General features: G+C 35.5%; 1 protein-coding gene and 1 pseudogene across 6 annotated transcripts in view; one reads left to right on the top strand and one right to left on the bottom strand.

The window, feature by feature from the left end:
- DIAPH2 (diaphanous related formin 2) overlaps positions 1 to 27,923 on the bottom strand; it is a 1,085,411-nt gene that overhangs the window by 422,180 nt on the left and 635,308 nt on the right. The gene's annotated exons all lie outside the window — the stretch shown is intronic.
- On the top strand, positions 952 to 4,668 carry LOC112910231 (proteasome subunit alpha type-1 pseudogene; annotated as a pseudogene).

The raw sequence follows: 27,923 nt of genomic DNA, 5'->3' as shown, positions 1-27,923 counted from the left end.
TCATCCCGTCAAGTGTCCACCTCAGTGCCCGTCACCCATTCCCCTCCAACACCCGCCCTCCTCCCCCCTTCCACCACCCCTAGTTCGTTTCCCCGAGTTAGGAGTCTTTATGTTCTGTCTCCCTTCCTGATATTTCCCAACATTTCTTCTCCCTTCCTTTATATTCCCTTTCACTATTATTTATATTCCCCAAATGAATGAGAACATACACTGCTTGTCCTTCTCCGATTGACTTATTTCTATCAGCAATGGCCACAATAGCCAAACTGTGGAAGGAGCCTCGGTGTCCATCGAAAGATGAATGGATAAAGAAGATGTGGTTTATGTATACAATGGAATATTACTCAGCGATTAGAAACGACAAATACCCACCATTTGCTTCAACGTGGATGGAACTGGAGGGTATTATGCTGAGTGAAAAAGTATTTCTTTTTTAAAAGATTTTATTTATTTATTCATGAGACACACACACACACACACACACACACACACACACATACACACACACACAGAGGCAGAGACACAGGCAGAGGGAGAAGCAGGCTCCATGCAGGGAGCCTGACGTGGGACTCAATCCCAGGTCTCCAGGATCACGCCCTGGGCTGAAGGCAGGCGCTAAACCACTGAGCCACCCAGGGATCCCTGTTAAAATATTTCAACTGATCTCTGTAGATGGTTATATGGTATCTATACTATATGATTGATAACATTTTTTACTATATTGATTTTTTTATAAGTGCTATATGCAGATATCCAGTTCAGCTATTATTTTGGTCAGAAACACCAATAAAACATCTGCTGGCAGGATGATTGGCGAGGAGCGGTGCCAAAATTCAATAAATTGACATTAAGTTTGATTTATTGCCCAAGCTATTGGCAGCAGCAAATACCAAGAGGAAATGAGGAGATAACTGGATGTCACTATGAGATACTGAGACCTGAATGAGGGAGATGCCAAAATCCAGAGCATGTTTAGAAAACACAGTCAAGGTAATTCCTGAGACATAGAAACAAAGTCAAAGCCCATAAAAATAACTCTGCCAAGTGATAGTCTGGCTAAGGATGCTTTTAATGTGTGTGCCTGACCCCAACAGCATCTTGAAAGCAGCCCCTGACCCTTGATAAGTATGACTATCTTGATTTTTTTTGTCAAACATGCTACTTTAAAGTCACTAATTTTTTTAAAAAAATGTTTTAGCATAATCTCAGAAGAGTTTAAAATAGGTCAAACAAAAAAATTAATGTTTATTGCTCTGCATCACATGAGATATGACTAAGGCATATAGATACTATAAATTGACCATTTGAATATGTGCATTATACATGTCTCTATACATTTTTATGCATGTTCCAAGTTTTTTAACATGCCCAGTTGAAAAAGATTTTATGACATAGTATTCAATTTCCTTATTAAACTCCACAATGAGTATGAAACAGTGTTTTAGGACTCTATGACAAATAAATTCACAATCATTCCAATATTTAAATAGTTGGTCTTTTTAAAATGTGTCATTTCCAGAAGTAGTCCAAAAGAGGAAGAGTTGAAGAGTGCCGATAAAAAAGGCATAACTTATATTATCCTGATTCAGCTCTTTTAAAGTTAGGTAACCTTTAAAAAGTACTTAAGTCATGAAAGGAAGTATAAGATACCATATATTCAGATTTCTTCATGGCTAAAGAAAGTTTCAAATAATTCAGTTCCATAGAAATCAAACTAAAATTCAAAGCATTAAGTTGCTACTAATATCACCATGGTTTAAGGAAGTCTTTTCTCAACTTCCACTCATATTTGGTTCAAATTAGGCCTTAAAACAACAGCAGTTGGTATGCAAAAGCACCAGCTTCAGTCCTGAGAAGACTAATATTTCCCAAGAACTAGAACATTCTGGGAGAGAAAATGAAAAGGAAAAACAAAAAACAAAACAAAACAAAAAAAACAGAGATTGCCTCAATAAAGGGACAAGGAGCATGATGTGAAAGAATAAGTGTCCCTAGAGCAAGCTTTCCATAAATGTTTGCTTGCCCGACTGGAATGCAGAATTACACTGTCACTGGCAAATATTAGTATACATTATAAATACACATCTTTATATATAGACACGTATGTGTATGTATATATACATATATTCTATGTATATATGGAATAAAAGCAATTTTAATTATATATCATGATAAGGCAAGTTATTTTTACCAGCCCTAATTATCAGTTTTTATACGAAGTGATTTTATATGTGTTAGGCATAAATATGTAAATATATACACACACACACACACACACACACACACACAGACAACAACTCTGTTTGGGTGATTGTTTAGATGATGGGTGGTTGATATTGTAAGAGGAGAATGCAAAAATAGGAAAAGGGAAAAATTCAGTGAGCACTGTCTTCCTGCTAAATAAAACATGCTGATGGCTAGCCTTTTCTTCCCACCTGTTAACCACCCTGCCTCCACCTTCCTAAGACATCTTATTTTCTGTTTCTTAATTCTCCTTTCTACATGTATTTCCCTTCACTTTTAATAAAAATGACCACAGCTCACATGTCAACCTAATATATTTGAAATATAAAGTATATCTCCCATATTCCTTTCTTAGCAGAGTACAATGTTGTCAAAGTGTGAGGGGGATTTGAGAGCTGTCAGGAATGGAGATATCAAGTGAATGTGCTGGGAAATCACTATCTTTATGATAAAGGAGAGCAACATTGCTTAAACTATATAGGTAAAGTTCAATATATTTGTTTAAACCCATCAAGTGCTTATTTGTCTATACTTATCACTGCACTAATAGATAAAAATGTGGTATCTGGTACAGACTGCTTGAAGCACTTAATTTTCATGAAATAAAAATAGGGAAGAAACAATATACTTAGGACATTGTTGATGATTCTATAAACTTGTAAATGACATTTTATATAAAGATAAACATTTATTGATTATAAATGTATGTACCTTAAATACAAATTCAAATGCATTTATGCTTATATATATATGGATATACATATTCAAATTAAATAAATTCTAGTTTCATAACCTCTGTAACTTTTTTATAGGAAAGACTGCTGCAACCAATTACAATACTGGACATTTCTAGCTTAAAAGAGATATTATAATATTATATTCCTTATATATATACATAATATACATGTATATATACTTTTTCTTTTCTCCCCTCCCCCACTGATTTGACCAGCATGTTTAAGATAAAACATGGTATTCTTAGGTTTCTTATACATCTCTCTAGCGTCATCCAGTGAGATTTTTCATTAAACATGAGATGACCTTCTCCACATTCATGACATATGCGTCTTTTATTCTCATTGTCTTTTGAGAGAAACAAATGATATTCAGCTGATTACCATGAATCTGACAGTCTCTGCCTGAGTCCTATAAAGCTCTGTAAATGATGCAAACATATCTGGCTTGCTTCAGAATACTGAACAGTCATTTGTTTCCTATTTATTTTTATGCAATTAGAAATACACAAGGCTTAGGCAACACACACAAACAAAATAATAATTAAAATAAATGGTTTTGAAAGAACAACCTAGTCAAATAGCACTAGCAAATATCTTAGTTCTTGACAGCCAATTTGGTTGTGGTCAAGATAAAAAAAAAATGATCTAAATGCTTCAAACTTAGCCTAGAGAAAAGGTGAAGACTACTGACCATTCACTGGAAGGTAATAATTCTGTAATCTGTGTATATAAACATCACCCTCCCCTGCCCCTGGTAAACAAAAGAATGGAAACAAATGTCATAATAATAAGTGAAGCACCCTAGCTCTTGAATCCACACCTCTGCAGGAGGCTGTAGCCAGAATCCTGCTGGAACCTTCCCAAACAGTATGACAATGATGTCACTGTTTGGAGCCCTCAGGGCAGGATTCATCAAATTGAATATGCAATGGAAGCTGTCAAACAAGGTTCAGCCACAGTTGGTCTGAAATAAAAAACCATGCAGTGTTGGTTGCATTGAAGAGAGCACAGTCAGAGCTTGCAGCTCATCAGAAGAAAATTCTCCATGTCGATAACCATATTGATATCTCAATTGCGGGACTTACTGCTGATGCTAGACTGTTATGTAATTTTATGTGCCAGGAGTGTTTGGATTCCAGATTTATATTTGACAAACCTCTTCCTGTGTCTCATCTTGTATCTTTAATTGGAAGCAAGACCCAGATACCAACACAACAATATGGCTGGAGACCATATGGTGTTGGATTGCTTATTGCTGGTTATGATGACATGGGCCCTCACGTTTTCCAAACCTGTCCATCTGTCAACTATTTTGACTGTAGAGCCATGTCCATTGGAGCCCGTTCTCCATCAGCTCGTACATACATGGAGAGACATATGTCTAAGTTTATGGAGTGCAATTTGAATGAACTGGTTAAACATGGTCTGCGTGCCTTACGAGAGACACTTGCTGCAGAACAGGACCTACTTACAAAAAAATATTTCCATTGGAATTGTTGGTAAAGACTTGGAGTTTATGATTTATGATGATGATGATATATCTCCATTCCTGAAAGGTCTTGAAGAAAGACCACAGAGAAAGGCACAGCCTGCTCAACCTGCTGATGAACCTGCAGAAAATGCTGATGAATTAATGGAGCATTAAGTCACAAACCAGTCTATATGTGTATTATCAAATATGTAAGAATGCAGGGAGACCTTAGTGATGACAATAATCCATACTTTGAACCAAAAGACACAGAGTGGTCTTATGGTATGTTTTAGGAATCAGTCCAGATGTGTTTTTCCCAAGTAACTTGTCTGAACCATATAATGGTGTGCATTTTTCTTTGAGAGGGTCTATATAATAATTTTCTAGAAAGTATAGTTATCTGTACTGATGTTTTTATATGAAGAACATAGTGTCTTTGTGGTTTTAAAGACAACTGTGAAATAAAATTGTTTCACCTGCCAAAAAAAATAAGTGAAGGACCTTAAATACCTTTTAAATATAGATATAGCTCATTTTCTACTACAGGATTTTTTTTTTTAAAAAGGCTATTTTTTATATATTGAATCAATTATTAGATACTCATAAAAAGTTTATAAGAATAAATTATGCTATAACCTTATACCACATGAATAACCATCCAAATGTTTCTCCTTTTTGGGCAGCCTAGGTGGCTCAGTGGTTTAGCACTGCCTTCAGCCCAGGGTGTGATCCTGGAGACCCAGGATCGAGTCCCATGTCAGGCTCCCTGCATGGAGCCTGCTTCTCCCTCTGCCTGTGTCTCTGCCTCTCTCTCTCTCTCTCCTCTCTGTGTATTCTCATGAATAAATAAATAAAATCTTTTTAAAAAGCCTTAAAAAAACCCCAAATGTTTCTCCTTTTTATGTACCTAGATTACTCTAATTAAGCGTAGTCTTAAAATGAAGAATATATACAAATTGAAGCCTGTACATTAGGTGGGTATTAGGAAGTTTGAGAAAAATACATAAAGATAAAATAATGTGTAATTGGAGAAGGAAAATTAAATGGAAGGTAAACACGTTATTTCTTTTGTTGTTGCTGCCTGTTTTATTAACCATGCCCACATTCTCCCTGTATGCCTTCTCACATGCCAGAAGAAAAATGCTTGCTACCTAATTCATAAGTGTGTAGTGAGAACAAATTATATTCCTCATGCAATGTGTTCTGAGTTACATGTTTATACACATATAGACATTAACATAAATTAGAGTATACTTTATAGCCATCATCTGCAATGAATATCCCCCAAATTTCTCTAATACTGATATAATCCATCAATCTACTTCATAATTAAATAATGAAAATAATGGAGTTATTCATTATAATCAATGGAATGAGTTAAGTATTTTATTAAAAATATTTTTCATTTGCGTTTTCTGAATGAAATCACATGTACATCAGATTTTAAAACATATTCTCAACATATAAATCTCCTTTAAATAATTATACAACCCATTTTCTGTGTTTTAATCTTGAAAGTTGTTGGTAAAGGAATAGTGAATATTTTTCCTCTTACTGTAACAAACTTTCAGTATCAGCTCAAATTGAAGTATTTCAAGTTATTTCTTTCTTGGTATCTCTACTACTTCTTTATTAACATTTGATGACAAATCTCTTGTTGTTAGTCTTGTGAATTTCACACCACTAGAATCATATTTTCTTTCAACAAATTTGTTAGTATCTGATGATATCCTAACGTCACAATCTTCTGTTATATCCTGCTTAGCTTTGAAACAGATAAGAAGGCAGTAACATAGAACTGAATGAAATAAGATAAAATACAATGCTGAAAATCCCCTTTTTATTGTTTTTTTCTTCATGCATTGCAATATAACCAAACTACACCCCCACACCCATGTGTGTGCAGATTTTTCTGTGTATGATTATAAGCTACCAAGCTTTGCTATGCTATGCAACTATTACCATGTGTTTCATTTGACTAATGGTTTAAGATGTGTTATATTCTTTCATATTTGTATTCCATTATATTCCAGTTTTTTTTATCCCATAGTTTTTAATTACATGTAATCAAATCTTGCCAGGATTGCTTTATTTTAATTTGAAAAACAATGGCATCGTATCAAACAATTGTGCTTTATTTATGCATTCATTTATTCATTTGTTATTTTTACTTTCTATAATTGACTATCTAGATACTGATTTAAACTCTTCTGCTTATATATTTTTATAAGACTTTATTTATTTATTTGGGAGAGAGAGTGAATGAAAGAGAGCACAAGCAGCGGGAGAGGGAGAAGCAGACTCTCTGCTAAGCAGGGAGACTGACACAGGGCTTGATCCCAGGGTCCTGGGATCATGACCTAAGCCAAAGGCAGATACTTAAACAACTGAGCCACCCAGGCACCATAGCTCTTCTGCTTACAAATATACAGTCACACTTATCACTGTCCCATGGATGACTCGTGATTTTTTCTTTTAACAATAGATTGTATTAGCTTCTCTTCTATTTCATTAATATGCAGAACATAATATATCAACACATTAATTTGCAAAATGGTAGGCTGGTGTGGGTGATCTTAGGGTTTGAACTACTTTCTATTTATCAGCAATCTATCTGCTTTTAATCATTTCCCATTTTACCAATGAGACTACTCAGTGGCAATTTCCAAAACACACCTCAAGGGACTATACTGCACTTAATTTATACTTGACTAGTAAAATAGAAATTAATTCGGATACCCATAATTTCTGAAAAGTATGTTTAGATGTTACATATGTTTTAACTATTTCCCACAGTATAACATTTGCCTTTTAATTGTTTTTATACTTTTTTTTTGTAAATTACAGATTTTACTAATTGATATATAACTAGTAAACTTTACCTGTAGTTTTTCCCTAAGCTTTCATGTGTAGCAAGCCCTACCCTAAGATTAGACAAGAGTCATTTACAGTTTTGTTCTCTTTCTTTTATTTATTTTTAATTGTTTTAAAGATTTTATTTATTTATTCATGAGAGACACAGAGAGAGGAAGAGACACAGGCAGAGGGAGAAGCAGGCTCTATGCAGGGAGCCGGACGTGGGACTCAATGCCGGGTCTCCAGGATCACGCCCTGGGCCGAAGACAGGTGCTAAGTCACTGAGCCACCCAGGGATCCCCCATTCTCTTTCTTTTATTGATTTATTTTATTAACTTTTGCTTTTCTAATCTATATTGATTAATTTATTTTAGCATATGGTGTGAGGCTGGAACCTAATCACCCTCGTCCAAATATTTTAACCAATTATCACAGAACTATCAATATTAAGTAATCCACTCTTGAAGAAGGTAGTTTGAGTTTGTGAAATGATTTTGATGGATTTAAAGTAAGAATGGACTTTTAAAATCTGAATATGGACTCCTTCTCTTGCTAACATAATTAATATATTCCTGTATAGTGTTAAGCTATAAAATGGCTCATTTATTCTTTTTAATATCTTATTTATTTATTCATGATAGATCGAGAGAGAGGAGAGAAAGAGGCAGAGGCCACCTAGGCATCCCAAAAATGGCTCATTTAATCACGTTTAATTGAGTTTATAATTTTATATTTAATTCAGCTTAAACTCTATAACAATACTATTTATATTCTCTTCCCTCCTCTCTCATCATGGTATTTGAAATTAAGTTATTCCAGAAGGTAGAACCACTAAAACAAATTTGACAATTTGAAAATAGTTCTAGGATGTAAAGATGAGAATGAGAAGTCTGATTAAGAATGGAATTCCAGGGCACCTGGGTGGTTCAGTGGTTGAGTGTCTGCCTTTGGCTCATGGCATGATCCCAGGGTCCTGGGATCAAGTCCCACATTGGGTTCCACGTGGGGAGCCTGCTTCTCTCTCTACCTGTCTCTGCCTCTCTCTCTGTGTCTCTCATGAATAAATAAATGAAATCTTAAAAAAAATGTTATCCCTGTCAGGGAGAGAAGGGGAAAGACAAATTTAAGAATAATATGCAGAGAGAAGCACTAGCACGAAGTTGATATACAAAACAAATGCAAAAGCTAACAGTCATATGACCTCTGGTGCTAGACCTGACTCTGCCACAAACTGTGTAGTTTGGGGAATATTAGATATCTGAACTTCATCTATGCCATCCATGAAATGGGAACAAAAGCACCTATGTCCTCACAAACAAAGCCTGACAATGTATGTAAAACATATACTGAAAGCCAGAAAAAAAACCCAGATATGTGTTTATTATAATAAAGTATTACACGAATATAAATTATTATGATCATAAAAACTTATTTATACCATGAGTTAGAACTCATCATACATGGGATTTAAATTTTCCACCTGGCTTGATATCCTAATTCCAGCAGAGAAAACACACTGACTAGGCATTTTCTTGGGTCAGATAATAATTTGTGAGGACGTTAAAATAAAATAAATGAACATAACATTTAAGTAAATGCATCATAGCATACCCATTCCATTAAACTTATCTCTAAAAACTGCACCAGAAAATGAAATTTCGAGCGCAAGGAGGCAGCCAAGTAGAATGCAATCAATGTCCTTCTTAAATACCAGTGGGGAGACAATTTAACCTTAATACAAGTACAATGAAAGGCCTCAAATTTTTGACAATGCAAAAGTACCTTTAATTCACTTTAATAAAATAAGAAACAAGTCAATAATTTAAAAGGGCTTGATAAACAACTCCATAATGAAGGTAACCAAATGGAACATTAGCATACCAAAATATGGAAAGTAAGAATGTTAAACAAACAAAAACGAAAGGTGCCAAAGTAAAGATTAACTGAAATGTATAAATGTGTTATAGATATGTTATAATTTAGGAAATTGATAACTTTATTCAGAGCGCTGGTCTACAATTATGGATGCCTGGGGTCTACTTTTAATTTCATAATTTTCTGGTAGTGAATCTATGATAACTCTCTTTACTTCTCTAGGCCTTACTTTTCTCAACTGTGAAATAAGGAGATTAAATTAGATCAATTGTTCCCAGGTGTTAGAATTCCAAAAGGATGTCAAAATAATAATAATAATAATAATAATAATAATAATAATATAAAATAAGGGGTAACTTTCTAAACTGCCAAGATGGGCCATTATTTTATTTTATTTTTTTAAAGATTTTATTTATTTATTCATAGACACACAGAGAGAGGCAGAGACACAGGCAGAGGGAGAAGCAGGCTCCATGCATGGAGCCTGATGTGGGACTCGATCCCAGGGCTCCAGGATCACACCCCAGGCTGCAGGTGGTGCCAAACTGCAGCGCCATGAGGGTTGCCCTGGGCCTTTATTTTAAAAGGAAAATTATGATTTTTCTTCATCACTCTCATAAAAGTAGGATATTTTACTATGAAAACAATGGAAAGGAAATAATCTCAGAATAAAGGAGCATTTCTTTATACCAAATACATGTAGCTTAATTTTCTGAATGTGCCTGTGTGTTCAAATTATCATTTAAATACAGACTGGTGAAAATGCTACAGATTGATGCTAGTCCATGAACCAGTATTTTAGAACCAATGGAGCCTAAGAGCACCACTTCTAGCACTTAAATTTTATGGAACAACTTTGTTCTTGCACACTTTTTAGGTTATAATATTGGTATATATTATATACATGTATATATGTATATAATACAAACATGTATTGTTGGGTGGTAGACATGGGGATGGAAAGGACTTTCATGTAAAACTAAAAATAATTATTATTATCTTCCATTGTACCAAGGAGGAATCTGGGAAACATAATTTTTATGTGTGGCCATGTTTGCATTTTATATTTTCATTCCTTCCTTTTATGATGTTTAGAGTAGTCTTGTATTCACTTTTTTAGCACTGATTTGGAGGGGAACACAGCTCATACTATCCAGTAGTTTTTCCTTCCTCTTCCTTAAACACCTACGATTTAATTAAAAATTGACATTATGAAAAGGGAAAGTTGAGAAGCCACAAGTATAAAAAGTGTTCTGTTTGTATTACACTTCAGATCATATAAACAAGAATAGTAATGAATAAATAGGTTTCTAAAGGGCTATTCTCTATACTTAGTAAGGAAGTACTATGCTATTACAAATAGGAAGAAGTACACTCTAAGGAAAACATACATCTTTTATTTACATTTTTATTTTATTGTGGTAAGAACACTTAACATAAATTCTATTCTCTACATAAAATGTTTAAGTATATAATACCTTATTTTTGACTATATATACAATGTTGTACAGATCTCTAGAATTTATTCATCTTGCTTAACTAAAACTTTATGCCCATTTATTAATAACTCTTCATTTCTCCCCAGCCCAGCAACCACCATTCCATATTTAACTATACAAATTTGAATATTTTAGATGTCTCAAATAAGTAGTATCATGCACTATTTATCTTTCTGTGACTGGTAGTTTAGCTGTCCCACTTTGGAGTATTTATCTACAATTACTGAAATCACGACTGGGGAGAGAGAACATGGAGGTGAAGAAGGAGGACTTAGAATCATTTCATCATATGGAACAACTAGATAATTATCAAATCATCCTAAATTCCCCAGAAATTGACCTGAAGACTGAAAGAACAACTCCACAAATAAGGAAGAAAAGAGGCTACATGGAAAAATGTAGAAAGTACAGAGACTTGGTTTAGGGGGGAAATGGATCCTGGCTGCTATGGAGAGGAGGGAGCTGTGATCATGAAGAAGGGTATGTGAGAGAGAGGAACACAAATGGGAACACAGAAGATGAAATTTTCACCAAAACTATTGGTTGGAAAATGAAAGAGGCAGAACTTCCTGAGTTCTTGCAACAGGCAGGGCTTAAAGCATGGATTTACAGGTCAGCCAGCATGGTTGGGATAGAGCCTGGAGGGCAGTGCTCTGCTCCTAGAGAGAAGGTAGGCAAAAAACCCAGGGGAAGACAGTTGGAAATAGCAATCTGCAGAATGCCTGGGGCAGAGAGTGGGAAGATTTTTAGCTCTTCTCAGAATGCATCCCTGAGAGTCAGCCTTCATGGAGATACCTCTCTGGAAACAAAGGAACTAATTGGTGCCATTTCACTCCCTAACCCTTCAACAGAAACACAGAGCCACCTTCAGGAAGCAGTGTCCACACTAGCTGCTTAACACTCTAACACCAAGCCACATACCCTGGAGCTCTGGTGGAACTTCCCCTCTTAGTCAAGCTTGCCTGAGTTCAACAGTGGTGGGCCACTACCCAAGAAGAGGAGCCCAAATACCTTCCTCTTGACAACAGAGTTCTGCAGGGCCTCAGTTCTCATGGAAGTGGTGTCAGGTCTCGTTTTAGAAGCAGACCAGGGTACACTTAGTTAAAATTCACCATATTGAGGCCAGGGACCAAACTACTAACAACCAGCAAGAAGAGCCTCTGCAAACAACTGGCCTAAAGGCTAGAACAGCTAAGACACAGCAGCAGAGCACATGCAGCACACAACAGAGATACTCCCTGAAGCACCAGGCCCTGGGCACTACATGGTCTCTTCATAAAAATAAGGAGGAGACATAACTAGCTTTTCTAACACAGAGAACAAGGCAGAGATTTAGACAAAGTGCCAAGACAGAGGAATTAATCCCAAAGGAAAGAACAATATAAAGCATGACAAGAGATCTAAGGGAAACAGATAAAAGTAACATGCCTGATGGAGAATTTAAAATAGTGATCATAAGGATACTCATTGGGCTTGAGAAAAGAGAAAATGTCAGTACCACATCTGTATAACGGAGATAAAATACTTAAAAATCTATCAGAGATGAGGAATACAATAAATGAGATTGGAAACAGGCTTAATATAATGAACAGCATTCCTTTGAAGCAGAGGAATGAGTTAGCAATTTAGAAGACAAAATAATGGAAAATAAATGAAGCTGGACAAAAGAGAGAAGAATTATGCAACATGAGGACAGATTTAGGGACCTCAGTGACTCCATCAAATGTAAAAACATTCATATTATAGGAGTCCCAGAAAGGAGAGAGAAAAGGGGGCAGAAAATTTATTTGAAAACTTTTAGATAAAAACATGCTTAATCTGGGGAAGGAAAAAAGACATTCAGATCCAGGAGGCACAGAGAAGTATCATCAAAATCAGTAAAACCAAGCCAATACCAAAACATACTGTAGTGAAATTTACAAAATATAATGATAAAGAGTAAAAAATATTGAAGCCAGTGAAACTAAAAAAGGGGAGACCCATAAGGCTACCTGGATATTTCTCAACAAAAACCTAGTAAGCCAGAAAGTAGTGGCATGATATATTCAAAATGTTGAATGGGAAAAATCTGTAGCCAACAATAATCTATCCAGCAAGGCTAAGATTCAGATTACTTGGAGAGAGAAAATTTCCCAGACAAACAAAAATTAAGGTAGCTTTTGACCACTAAACGAGGCCTACAATAAATATTTAATTGGATTTTTTTGAGTACAAAGGAGATACCAAGAATGACAAAGATTAGAAAGGGTTAGAGAAATGTCCAGAAACAATGACCAAACAAATAATAAAATGGCAATAAACACATATCTATCAATATTTACTCTAATGTAAATGGACAAAATGCTCCAAACAAAAGAAATAGGGTGTTAGAATGGATAAAAAACAAGACCCATGTATATGCTGCCTGTAAGAAACTCATTTCAACCTAAAGACACCTGCAGACTGAAAGTGCTCTAAAGAATGGAGAAACATTTATGACACAAATGGTTGTCAAAACAAACAAACAAAAACCTTGCTAAAGTAGTGTTACTTACACTGCAAAAAACTAGACCCTGAAACAAAGATTATAAGAAATAAAACAAAAGGACATTTATGAAAATAAAGGGGTCTATCCAACAAGAATATCTAACAATTGTAAATATTTATGTCCCCAACTTGGTAGTACTCAAATATATAAAACAATAACAAACATAGAGGAACTCATTGATAATGATACAATAAGAGTAGGGGACTTTGACACCCCATTTACATCACTGAACAGATCATCTAAGCAGAAATCAACAAGGAAACAATGGCTTTGAATGACACACTAGACCAGATGGACCTCACAGAGAATATTCAGAACAACCCTCCTAAAACAGCAGAATGCACATGCTTTTCCAGTACACATAGGACATTCTCAATAATACATCACATATTTGGTCAAAATTCAGGCCTCATCAAATACAAAATGACTGAAATCATACCATGACCTTTTTTGACCATGACCACAACACTATGGAACTAGAAGTCAACCATGTGAAAACACTTGGAAAGACCACAAATACATGGGGGTTAAACATGCTACTAAACAATGAGTGGGGAAACCAGGAAATTAAAGAAGATATTTGTAAAAAATTTCACGGACACAAATGAAAATGACACCACAATAAATGGTCCAAAATCTTTGAGATGAAGCAAAAGTCGTTCTAGGAAGAAAGTCCCTAGCGATACAGGTCTACCTTAAGAAGCAAGTAAAATCTTGAATAAACAACCTAACCCTACACTTAAAGTAGCTAGAAAAAGAACAAATGAAGCCTAAAGACAGTGGAAGGAAAGAAATAATGAAGATTAGAGCACAAATACATGATAGAATCTAAAAACAAGCAAATGAACAAACAAAAAAAACAATACATCAATGAAACCAGGAGCTGGTTTTTGAAAAACCTTTTAAAATTGATAAACATCTAGCCAAATAAAAGAGAAAAGGACCCAAATAAATAAAATCACAATGGAAAGAGGGGAAATAACAACCAATACCACAGAAATACAACTATAAGAGAATATAATGAAAAACTGTATGCCAACAAATTAGACAACCTGGAATAAATGGATAAATTCTTAGAAACATATAGACCATAAAAACTGAGAAACAAATAGAAAACTTAAACAGAGTGATATCCAGCAAAGAAATTGAATCAGTAATAAAATACCTCACAAACAAAAGTCCAGAGCCAGAAGGTTAATAGGAACATTCTACCAAACATTTAAAGAAGACTTCATACCTATTCTTCCTAAACTACTGTAAGAAATAGAAAAGGAAGGAAAACTTCCAAACTCATTGTATGAGGACAGAATTAACCTGATAACAAAACAAGAATCCCCTAAAAATAAGAGAACTGTACATCAATATCCATGATGAACTTGGATGCAAACATTCTCAATAACATACTAGCAAAGTGAATCAAACAAGTCAGTTAAAAAATCATTCACTACAATCAAATAGAATTTTTCCTGGTTTGCAAGGGTGGTTTGGTATTCACAAATCAATCAATGTGACATACCAATTCATAAAAGAAAGGATAAAATCAAGTGTTCATTTCAATAGAGGCAGAAAAAACAGATGACGAAGTGCAACATCCATTCATAATAAAAACCTTCAACAAAGTAGGTTTAAACAAAACATTCCTCAACATCATAAAAACCATTTATAGAAAACCCACAGTGAACATTATCCACAATGGGGAAAAACTGCAAGCTTTTCAAACGCTATGGCCAGGAAAAACACAGGGATGTTTACTCTCACCACTGTTATTTAACATAGTCCTGGAAGTCCTAGCCTCAGCAATCAGACAACAACAACAAAAAATAAAACACACCCAAATCAGCAAAGAAGTCAAATTTTCACTATTTGCAGATGACATGATACTGTACATAGAAAAACTGAAAGACTACACCAAAAATTGCTAGAAATGATATGCAAATTCAGCAAAGGAGTATATACAAAATCAGTGTACAGAAATCTGTTGCATTTCTAAACCCCAATAATGAAACAGCAGAAAAAGAAATTAATCAATCCCATTTACATCAAAACCCATAAGATATCTAGGAATAAATCTAAGCAAGGAAGTAAAAGATCTGTACTCTGAAACTTATACAACCCCGATGAAAGAAACTGAAGATGACAAAAAGAAATGGAAAGATATTCCAAGCTCATGCATTTGAATAACAAACTTTGTTGAATACCTATAGTACTCAAAGCAGTCTACATATTTAATGCAATCTTTTTCTAAACACCAACAGCATTTTTCAACAGAACTAGAATAAACAATACTAAAATTTATATGGAAACACTAATGACATGGAATGGTCAAAGCAACCTTGAAGAAGAAAAGTGAAGCTGGAGGCATCACAATTCGAGACTTCAAATCATATTACAAAAACTGTAGTAATCAAAACAGGATGGTACTAGCACAAAAATACACACATAGGTAGAGACCAGAAAACCCAGAATTGAATTTTTTTTTAATTTTTTATTTATTTATGATAGTCACAGAGAGAGAGAGAGAGAGAGAGAGAGAGAGAGAGAGGCAGAGACACAGGCAGAGGGAGAAGCAGGCTCCATGCACCGGAAGCCCGACGTGGGATTCGATCCTAGGTCTCCAGGATCGCGCCCTGGGCCAAAGGCAGGCGCCAAACCGCTGCGCCACCCAGGGATCCCGAAAACCCAGAATTGAACCCAAACTATATGTTCAACTAATCCTCAACAAAGCAGGAAAGAATATCCAATAGGTAAAAGACAGTCTTTTCAACAAATGAGTGTTGGGAAAACTGGACATAAACATGCAAAAGACTGACTTGGACAACTTTTATACATCATACACAAGGATAAAGTGAAAATGGATTAAAGACTTAAATGCAAGCCCTGATTCCATAAAAATCCTAGAGGGGAACATAAGCAGTAACCTCTTTGACATCAGCTATATCAGCTTCTTTCTAGAAAAAAATCCTCAAGGCACAGGAAACAAAAGCAAAAATAAACTATTAGGACAACATCAAAATAAAAAGCTTTGGCACACCAAAGGAAACCTAGAAAATGAGAGAACATCTTTGCCAATGACATTTCTGATAAAAGGTTAGTGTCCAAAATATATAAAGAATTTATAAAACTCAACACTGAAAAAACAAATAACCCAATTTAAAAATGGGCAGAAGACATGAACAGACATTTTTCCAAAGAAGACATCCAGATAGTTAACAATCATATGAAAATATACTCAATACCACTGAGCATCAGGGAGATACAAATCAAAACCACAATAAGATATCATCTCACAGTTGTGAGAATGGCTAAAATTGACAACACAAGAAACAACAGGTGTTAGGATGTCAAGAAAGGGGAACACTTTCATACTTTTGGTGGTAATGCAAGCTGCTGCATCCACTCTGGAATACAGTATGGAGGTTACTCAAGAAGGTAAAAATAGAATTACCTTATGATCCAGTAATTGCACTACTAGGAATTTACCTAAGAATACAAATTACTAATTCCTGGAGATACCTACATCCCAATGTTTATAGTAATATTATCTACAATAGTTAAATTATGGAAACAGCCCAAGTGTCCATCAACTGAGGAATGGATAAAGAAGTGATGTATATATACCATTGGGAAAAAAAGAAGTGGTTATATATACAATGGAATATTACTCAGGCATAAAAAGAATGGAATCTTGCCATTTACTATGATATGGATGGAGATAGAGAGTATTATGCCAAGTAAAATAATTCAGAGAAAGACAAATACCTTATGATTTCACACATATGTGGAATTTAAGAAACAAAAGAAAGGAACAAAGGGGGGAAAAAAAGAGAGAGGGGCAAACCACGAACCAGAGTCTTAATTATAGAGAACAAACTGATTGTTACCAGAGAAGAGGTGGGTGGGAGGATGGGTTACATAGGTGATGGGGATGGGGATAAAGAGTGCACTTGTGATGAGCACTTGGTGTTTTATGAAAGTGTTGAATCACTATATTGTATATCTGAAACTAATATTATACTGTATGTTAACTAACTGGAATTTAACTAAAAACTGAAAAAAAACCCAATATAATTGAAATCAGGGTCTCAAAGAGATATCTGCCCTCCCATGTATACTGAAGCAATATTTGCAGGAGTCAAGTTATGGAAACTACCTAAATGTCCATCAACAGATGAATGAATAAGGACAAAGTGGTATATACATGCAATGGAATACTACTGATACTGAGCCTTAAAAATGAAGAAAATTTTGCAATATGCAACAATATGGATGAATGTTCAAGACATTTTGCTAAATGAAATAAGCCATTCTACACCCTACACTTGTAATGCTGAGAGCAGGGTGGGATTCTAGTCTGTACTCCTTAACCTTCCTTCCCAGAGAACATAAAAAGTGCTTTCTCAGTACCTATGTATCTTTTTGGGGATTTTGAAAAGAAGGACTTCACATAAATTGCTTAAAAGAAAGAAAAACCCAACAATTATAGGATTTTGTATTTGTATGTATGTGATCCAAGTCCAGTTAACATTAAAAAGAGAGGGCAGCCTGGGTGGCTCAGCGGTTTAAGCGCCCAGGGCGTGATCCTGGAGTCCCTGGATTGAGTCCCATGTCAGGCTCCCTGCATGGAGCCTGCTTCTCTCTCTGCCTGTGTTTCTGCCTCCCTCCCTCTCTCTCTTTGCGTCTATCATGAATAAATAAATAAAATCTTAAAAAAAAACATTAAAAAGAGAGCATTACCGCACAGACAATTGGGGGTTGGGGAGGAGGGCTTTGTAGGACCAGGACTAAGAATGTTGCCTTCTGACTTCACATAATGGAGTGGGGGTAAGCACTGCCAGTCATTCATACTATAGATTCCAGTTCATTCAGATTACCTTTGAGTATCCCTTTCTTGCTAACAAGGAACACGTGACAGTATCCCTAGTGATGCTCATCCTCATGTCATCCTTCTGAAGCTACTTACATGTATATTTTGAAAAGTTTCTAAAAGTTATACAATATGAAGTTAAAACTCTAATGGTAGCTTGTTTTGGAATTCCCACCACTCTATGAAACAAAAGACACGCAGAAAATCCTTAAAACCTCTAAAACCTTTTCAGCATCCTAGAATCACATTTTTTTCCCATTTACCCTGGTAATGATCTATGTCACTATAAAGACCTCTATCTCTCAAGATACAGGTACTCTGGAGACCAGTTCATTATATAGAAACAAGGAATGAGCTACAAATACTATGAATGTATATGGAATTTGGTTGGAAAACAGAGCACATCCTCAGTAGCTAAGCAATGACTAGAAACTAATGGGTTAAACTCTATTTCTTCTACTTTGTTATATAAGACTGATAAAGCCACTTTGATACTATGTGAAACATTTTCTAATAGCACTGGAATTTTTCTCCTGAGCCAAAACATCCATGCACACAACACGTAAGTAATCAAACCAAGGAAAAATGCCTGGAGTTTAAGTTAAGTACATAGGCTTTACTACCCACATGTTGACAATCTCCACCTCTGCAACCGTCTTACCTGTCCAGTTAAGTGTCTCTCGAGGGCCTTGTCCTACAGAGGCAGGTAACATATACAGCATACTATCTTTAAAGGTTACATTTTCTAACAGTAAATTCCACTCATTTTTTGTTTTCTTTTTGGCTAGGCAAAGGGCAGGATTTTCTTTTTTGAATTGGTTTTTCTTGTTTTGTTTTGTTTTTTTCCCTTCATTTAGTTGAAGGTTTGATTTTATATTTTTTGTCATCTGGAGTTGGCAATCTGTGATAAACCAATGATTCTATTAATATAGTAACAGAAATATGTAGTTTTAATTGTCATTTATAATTCACTAACCATTTCCTGAGGTAAATCTGGGGGTATACAGTTATTTTACAGTGTCTAGCCATTACTTAGTGTAGAAGGAAGGAAGGGAGGAAGGCAGGCAGGCAGGCAGAAATTCAGACAAAAGTAAAGCAGATTTTCAGAGATTGATCTCTTTTTGTGTCTTCTTTCTTTAGAGCCTTCTCTCTGGTTGATAAAAGCTACACAGCCATACCTTCCTTTCATTCTTCCAAAAACTCTTGCTACAAGGCCTCCAGTCAATCCCAGTAATTGATTACTCTGAGTTCACACATGACTTTTTAAATTTTTCTTTATTTATTCATGAGAGAAAGAGAGAGAGAGAGAGAGAGAGAGGTTGAGAAGCAGGCTCCATGCAGGGAGCCCGACATAGGACTTGATCCCGGGTCTCCAGGATCAGGCCCTGGGCTGAAGGTGGTGCTAAACCGCTGAGCCACCCGAGCTGCCCAACACATGACTTTTTATGTCAATTTTTCTCTAGACTTTCTTTCCTCAACAGTCAAGGTAATGTCTTCATGCATCTCTTGAACTTGCTTATATACCCACATTTTTTGTCTAGCTTTTCTCTTTTTATATCTACCTATTTTTAAATTACCCTACATCTCTTCCTTCTTATCAGCTGCCTTGGCACAGTGAAGAAAAGGCAATCTTGCCAAGTCCTCTGGCTGTTATTTACCTTTTTCATTTCTTACCTTTCCACCAGTACTTTCTCCAGCACATACTCATATAGCCATGAAACTCAGGATTGGATTACTAGAGAATGTATTTGATGGCAGCAGTTTCAAAGCAAGAAACACAAAAATGCAAAAGTTACAATCATTTTACAACACACTATACAGAGAATGCTTTCCATGTTTCATGATGTAGCATAAATGTGCTTCTATTAGCATAATAAAACAATCTGAAATTATTTTTCAAAGTGTGAACATACAAATGTAATTAAAATGCTCTGTAGCACTGTAAATATCAAGTAATTTAGAGAACAACCTTTGTTGCTTTTATTGGAAAACTAACATCAGTCCAGTATTAAAGTTATGCAGAGCAAAGAACTCAATTAATTTCATTCCTGTGGTAGTTAAACAATGTACTCATTATTGAACAGTCTGAGGTTAAAATCAATTAAAACAGTATAGCAAACTTCCAGTAATCTTTCAGTAAATAAATTTATCTAGCTCCCTTTTCCCTTTCATCCATAAAACTACTAAACAGGAGGCAGCAAGAGTAAAGCATTTTCTTATGTCCATAACTATTTACACTGTATGTAGTAGTATATTGCTTCCACTTCCTGCTTATGTTATATAAATACTTCTATTTTTTTAAAGATTTATTTATTTATTTATTTATGATAGACAGAGAGAGAGAGACAGACAGACAGAGAGAGAGACGGGAGGAGGGAGAAGCAGGCTCCATGCCAGGAGCCCGACATGGGACTTGATCCTGGGACTCCAGGATCGTGCCCTGGGCCAAAGGCAGGCACTAAACTGCTGAGCCATCCAGGGATCCCCCTGTAAATCCTTCTAAATTGCCTTTAACATCCTCCTGAATCTATTCTGTGGAAGGTCACTAATAACTATGCCATCACCAAACTTGAAGACAAAACCTTAGTTTATATTTCTCAACTTTACAGAAATTGCTGATATGGTTTTACTCCTACTATTCTTTAAAATCACTTTCTTCCGTTGGTTACCAAAACATATCATCAGTTTTGTTTATCCTCTCACTTTCTTAACACTCTTTTGGCAAGTTCTTGTAAACCCTTATTTTAAATGTAGACACTATTCTCCCAAGATTTTATCTGCAAGGCCGTTCTCTTCTGCTCCAGACTCTTTTTGGAATTCACCTATTATCTTTCTGGCAACAGCTCCCAAATATCACTCAAAGATAGGAATTTCTAACTGTATGCTTAAAATCTCTCAGAGTATGCTAATGCCATTATAAACCCATCATTATTTTACTCCTGCCCTCTTACTTTAGTAGATATCATTTCTCACTTCTTTGTTTCCAAAAAAAAAGTACCAACTTTCAACTGTCTTGGCTCAAAGTATTTACTCATAACTACAAACTAATTAAAGTATTCATCACAACTCACATGGAAGGAAATAATAGCTACTTAACTGGTCTTTAATCCCTACCCCTTCCTTTGATACATTGTCCATACTTCTACCAGGTTAAGTGTGAGTTTATGATCATACTTCCTGGAATTTCAGAGTAGTAATATCTACTATATAAATGCCAAGGTCATCATGTTTTATAAAATCATTATTCTATTGAATCTGTATAGGGAAAAGCCACAAAAATGTAGGTAGAGTGGTATCTAACAGACAGAATGAAGTCATTCCTCCTGTTAACAGTCACCTTAAGAAAAGTGAGTGTCTTTCATTCTAGAAACACAATTTAGAAAGTGGTCCTTCAGTAGACAGCCAAGAGGACATAACTTCTCTCATTCTGTATTCAAGGGTCATAAAATCCAGGGTAATTATCCTGGAAGGTAAATATCAAATGACACTCAAAACATGGAAGCAGACCTAAGCGGAAATGAGGAGTCAAGGTGAAGCCTCTCATTTTCCAGAGGTCTCCGTAGAATGGGTCAAGGCTCTGTAGGCCACAATTAGCTAGAGGGCGATTCAAATTCTATACTTTGCAAGCCAGTTTGTTTAGATTTCTTATACCTTCCCTGTTTCTTAGAAATAGTCTTGATTAAATTATCAGTGTTTCTCAATTGTGCTAAAAAAAAAAAGGACCTCCAACCCTGCTGCATGTTTGGGCATGCTGTATACCAAACAAAAGGTTTTCATGAGCTTATAAAATATCATGCAAAAAATCAATTAGTAGGTATTATGTAAAATAATTGATGTCAAATTACTGGAAACTCTTTCTTTGACAGAGCAAATCAAGTAGAAAGTAGATACACAGATTAATTTTTTAAGAGATTATATTTACTTATTTGAAAGAGAGAGAGAGAAATCACAAGCGAGGGTGAGGGGCAGAGGGAGAGGGAGAAGCAGACTCTCGACTAAAGAGAGCCCAACATGAGGTTTGATCCCAGAATCCTAAGATCATGACCTGAGCCACAGGCAGATTCTTAACTGACTGAGCCACCCAGGTGCCCCTGAGAAAGTCTTATTTCATAATGACTTTGGGCAAATTCTCTTCATACCATTGTGAGAAAGAAATAGCCCATGGACAGAATAACAGTACAATAGATTATTTTTAAATTGGTTGAAAATTAAATTCAAAGACCATTAATTACAAATTGGTGTCAACTTAGTAGGAAGTTTCTGGTAGTTAGTCCCAGGTAATTCATCTTGTTTCTGTCTTTATCAACACACTACTGACTCAGAAGATTTTTGAAGGTTTTCTTGTTAAATCTGCAAATGGGCAACACCCAAAGGGATTCTAATATGATAGATAACAGAAACAGGATTCAAAGTTTTTTAACACATAGCAGTGCTAAACTGAAACCAAATGAAATTAAATTCAACAGGAATAAACACAAATCTTGCAGGTACTTAAAAAAAAAAAAAAAAAGAATCAATTACACAGGGCCCAGGATTTGGAATGATTGAATTTGACTGTAGTTGTCATTAGAAAAAAAAAAAAAAAAAAGAGAACTTCAATTGACTACAGGTTCAATATGTATCCACAGTAAGCAAATCTTATAAAAGCCAAAAATCTTTTTTTTAAGATTTTTTATTTATTTATTCATGAGAGACAAAGAGAGAGAGATAGAGGCAGAGACACAGGCAGAGGGAGAAGCAGGCTCCATGCAAGGAGCCTGATGTGGGACTCGATCCTAGGACTCCAGGATCACGCCCTGGGCTGAAGGCAGGCGCTAAACCGCTAAGCCACCCAGGGATTCAAAAGGCCAAAAATCTTAATGTATCACCAATAATCTAAAATGGGAACCTATACACTAAAGATTTGACTTTTACACCTATAATGTATAAGGTATTGTTCAACTGTATCCTGTGAAGATCAGACTCTATTTGGAGTATTAGTAAAGTAATGTATGCTATTCTAGGAGGGTCACTGATAAATTATAATAAATGAGAAAGAGAGCAACCAACATTTTGGAGGGGTTGATAATCAAGAAATGGTTGATAAAAATATGTGTATATACCACGGAAAAGTACTTTAGAAAAGTGAACATAATGAAAAGAGCTTCAAATATCTTAATATTATGAGGAACAGGTTAAGTCTTTGATTCTATATTGTCCCTCAGAGCAGAAATGAATGCTTACAGGAAGACAGATCACAATTCAGTATGAAGAATATATTTTTAATAGGATGAGAGGCCACAGAGAGTCACTGGACATGTCACTGGACATTTATCTCTCAGAAGTGTCATAAAAAGTACTGCTGCATTGGAAAAAAAGATTAAATTATATAATCTCCTAAGGTTCCTATAACAAACAAGATTTCATTATTCTATAAAATAAATGTTACCCTAAATCATAAGAGAATCACAACTTCAAAGTATTCTACTATTTTTCAATCTGCTAGTCATTCAGAGTATTATAGAATGAATGATGTGCAAACAAAATTCCCAAATACCCTAAAAATACTAAAATAGTGTTTTGAGTTCATTTGCCAATCATAATGATTGGTCTTGCTAAACCCTATATGCTTTAACCCAATTCCCCTGGTTCCACAGGTGTATCTATAAAATGGCTAGCCAGATTTAAGATTTCAGCTTATGATCATAGAGTAGAGATTTTCTCATGTGAAGCTAAGGAACAAAATCTGCCTCATTATACTAAACAGTTAAACTTTCTGCTTTCCAACCTTTCTCCCACTTTTTGTGATATGAATGTGTGTGTGTATATATATATATATGTATGCATGAGTTAATGTATGTATATGTACATATATACAATGTGTGCATGCATATACACCTATACATAAATATATATACATATACACACACACACATAAATGACACAACACAATAATAAAGATGAAGCAAAAGAAGAGAGAAATGACAACAAAGCAATATGTGATATAAAACATTGTTTACAATTAAGACAAGGAACTATCAGGTTTTAAAATGGAAAATTAGAGGAAAGACTTAGTCAATGATGGGGAAAATACAAGAGCAGCTGCATGGAAAGAGAAAAATAGAAGCTCATGGCCCTGATGGCAGACTACTCAATACACAAATTATAATTGGAGCTCCATGAAAGTATGATTTACTCCAAAGTAAAATTTTTCATAATAATCTCATTTAGGCACAAATAGTAATATTGGTCAGATAAAATGTAAAAATAAGAAGTTTCACCTGGTATGGGGTTATAGTACTAGAAATCAACAGAAACCAGTCAGAATTGTGCATTCGTAAATTACATTTTGCTGCTCATTTGTATTCGAAGATTAGCATATTCAGTTTCAAATCAGAGAACGAACAAAATACCAAATAAAGTCCGTTTCTTTTCTCAGTTCTTTTGTTGTTCATGCAGCACATATTTATCTTAACAAGTACATGGCTTTTTAAATGATAGCTGTAAAACAAAATAGCACTATTTGCATTTCAGAGTATTCAGTAATAACCAGCTTGAATTTTATCCAGAACTAAAATGGTGCTACAGACAATCTGTCTCATGCTGATCGATTCAAAATCTGAAATTACAACTTTAAAAATCTGCTACAAAATGATAAAAATACTTCTTACATGTCATATTGAATTTTATATTAGACCCAGTTTAACATTATGAAAGTGAAAATAAGCAATGTCCACCTTTTGAAAAAAGCGCTATCTATATAGATTTGACTCCACTTCATTATCAACCAGGGCCTACTTTACCCTTTACAATCTGATTTATATCCTTTCCACTCTCCTGAAATTGTCCTTCCAGCATTAAACATATTACTAAGGCCAACAAATCCAACCACTTGCTTTTTTTATTCAACCACTTAGTTTTTTATCCTCAACTCACCTGTTACTTTTTTTATATATAATTTTAGATTGTCGACTAACATATTATTCCTGAAATTTTATCCTCCATAGATTTTCTAAATATGGCTTTAGCGTGATTTTCCCACCCAGCTTCTCTAACTTTTCCTTCTCTAGCAACTCTTATTTTTATACTCAAATGTGATGTTTACCAAAGTTCTTTCCTCGGCCTTTTGGCTTTCTTACACTTCCTTCTCTTAGTAATCTCATGTAATGTCATAATTTTACTTATTTCCTTTGTGAGGATACCTGCACAAATAAGTAACTTATAGTACCCCTGCAAACACCAAATGTTCATCTCCCTATTAAGCAATTCTAGCTATATATTCAGTCTACACTTCAAATTAGAGAAGTTCAAAAAAAACTGGGGGGTATTTTTTTATTGGAGTTCAATTTGCTAACATATAGTATAACACCCAGTGCTCATCCCATCAAGTGCCCCCCTCAGTGCCCATCACCCAGTCACCCCATCCCCCTGCCTACCTCCTCTTCCACTACCCCTTGTTCGTTTTCCAGAATTAGGAGTCTCTCATGTTCTGTCACCCTTTCTATTTCCCCCTTGTTTTCTCTCCTTTCCCCTATAATCCCTTTGACTAGTTTTTATATTCCCCATATGAGTGAAACCAATGTTTGTCCTTCTCTGATTGACTTACTTCACTCAGCATAATACCTTCCAGTTCCATCCATTTCAAAGCAAATGGTGGGTATTCGTCATTTCTAATGGCTGAATAATATCCAATTGTTTATACATACCACATCTTCTTTATCCATTCATCTTTCTATGGACACCAAGGCTCCTTCCACAGTTTGGATGTTGTGGACATTGCTGCTAGAAACATTGGAATGCAGGTGTCTCGACGTTTCACTGCATTTGTATCTTTGGGGTAAATTCTCAGTAGTGCAATTGCTGGGTTGTAGGGCAGATCTACTTTTAACTCTTTGAGGAACCTCCATAGTTTTCCAGAGTGGCTGTACCAGTTCACATTCCCACCAACAGTGCAAGAGGGTTCCCCTTTCTCCACATCCTCTCCAGCATTTTTGGCTTCCTGCCTTGTTAATTTTCACCATTCAACCTGGTGTGAGGTGGTATCTCATTGTGGTTTTGATTTGTATTTCCCCGATGGCCAGTGATGAGGAGCATTTTCTCATGTGCTTGTTGGCCATGTCTATGTCTTCCTCTGTGAAATTTCTATTCGTGTCTTTTGTCCATTTCATGATTGGAGTGTTTGTTTCTTCCCTGTTGAGTTTCTTAAGTTCTTTATAGATCTTGGATACTAGCCCTTTATCTGATATGTCATTTGCAAATATCTTCTCCCATTCTGTAGGTTGTCTTTTAGTTTTGTGGACTGTTTCTTTTGCTGTGCAGAAGCTTTTTATCTTAAGTCCCAATAGTTCAAAAAAAAATTCTCCCCAAATAGGATCCTTTCTCTGAATATATTACTCTCTCACTTAAAGAAAATGGCATCTCTCTCTCAAGTAAATAAATAAATTTTTAAAAAGGGGGCGGTGCCTGGGCGGGTCAGTTAGTTAGGCATCTGACTATTCATTACAGCTGAGGTCATGATCTAAGGGTTGTGAGATCAAGCCTCATGTCGGGCTCTAAGCTCCAGCAGAGTCTGCTTGACACTCTCTCTCTATCCCTCTCCCTTAGCACCCACTCTATGTGTTCTCTCTCTCTTTCAGTTTCTCTCTCTCAAATAAATAAATGAAATCATTAAGAAAAAAATGGCATCACTATTCAGCCAGTTGATCTTTTCCTCACTACAAAAATCAACTACTGTTGAGTTATTTTCCCAAATATCAGTTGCATCTATTCTGGTTTAGGTTCTTCTTGCTTTATTGCAATAATCTAATAGTTAGTTCCTCCTACTGCACTTTTTTCTCCAAACACTTTATTCATACATACCACATCAATCTTCTGAAAATCACCTCTGATAATAATCCTCTGCTACGAAAAATTCATCAATTGCTCCCCTACTGCCTTTAAATAAAATCTAATCTCCTTAAAATGGCATTCCAGACTGTTCTTGATATGGTTTCAAACTTTCCTATTAGTGTAAATTCTGTCAATAAACATATCCTATGTTTTGCCAAGATGGGAGAGGGAAAAGCAGGCTCCCCATTGAGCTGGGAGCCCAACGTGGGGCTCAATCCCAGGACCTTGGGATCATGACCTGAACTGAAGGCAGATGCTTAATAACTGAGCCACCCAGGTGCCCCACCTTTTGGCTTTTATATTTATGTTTTATCATGTGGTTTTTTTTTTTTTTACTGTAAAAATAAACTAAGGAGCATAACTTAACTTACATATGTTAACTTACAGAAGAGTAGATTCAATGTAATGAGACATTTATATGTGCCTCTCCAATTTTTGAAATGGGAAAGGTTTCTAAATATTTTGTGTACCTTTTCTTTTTTTAAAAGGATTTTATTTATTTATTCATGAGAGATACACAGAGAGAGGCAGAGACATAGGCAGAAGCAGGCTCCCTCGGGGAGCCTGAGATAGGACTCAATCCCAGGACCCTGGGATCACAACCTGAGCCAAAGGCAGATGTTCAACCACTGAGCCACCCAGGCACCCCTGTATACCTTTTGTTAAGCAAGAATTTGTAGTAATATTGAACTTGTTTATATTGTTTTTTTTTTATTTTAGTGCTAGTAAAACCAATTATACTATATATAGAAAATTACCAAACCAAAGGGAACAAAAAAGCCAACTTAAAAAAAATTACCATGATAGCCTATTATAATGAAGGATTTCAATTAAGGTTAGTGCCTTTCTTTCCTTTTTTTTTTTTTTCCGTGGGGGGAGGGTAATGTCACTACTTACCATACTAGATTGAATGTCTGGAGGGCAGGAACCCAATCCTGCTCATCTCTGTGTCACTTTCAGTATCTATCACAGAGTATTATGC

This window comes from Vulpes vulpes, chromosome X, assembly GCF_048418805.1.
Source record: "Vulpes vulpes isolate BD-2025 chromosome X, VulVul3, whole genome shotgun sequence".
Classification (NCBI taxonomy): domain Eukaryota; kingdom Metazoa; phylum Chordata; class Mammalia; order Carnivora; family Canidae; genus Vulpes; species Vulpes vulpes.
The sequence above is the reverse complement of the archived record's forward strand: the minus strand, read 5'-3'. Positions and strand labels throughout refer to the sequence as shown.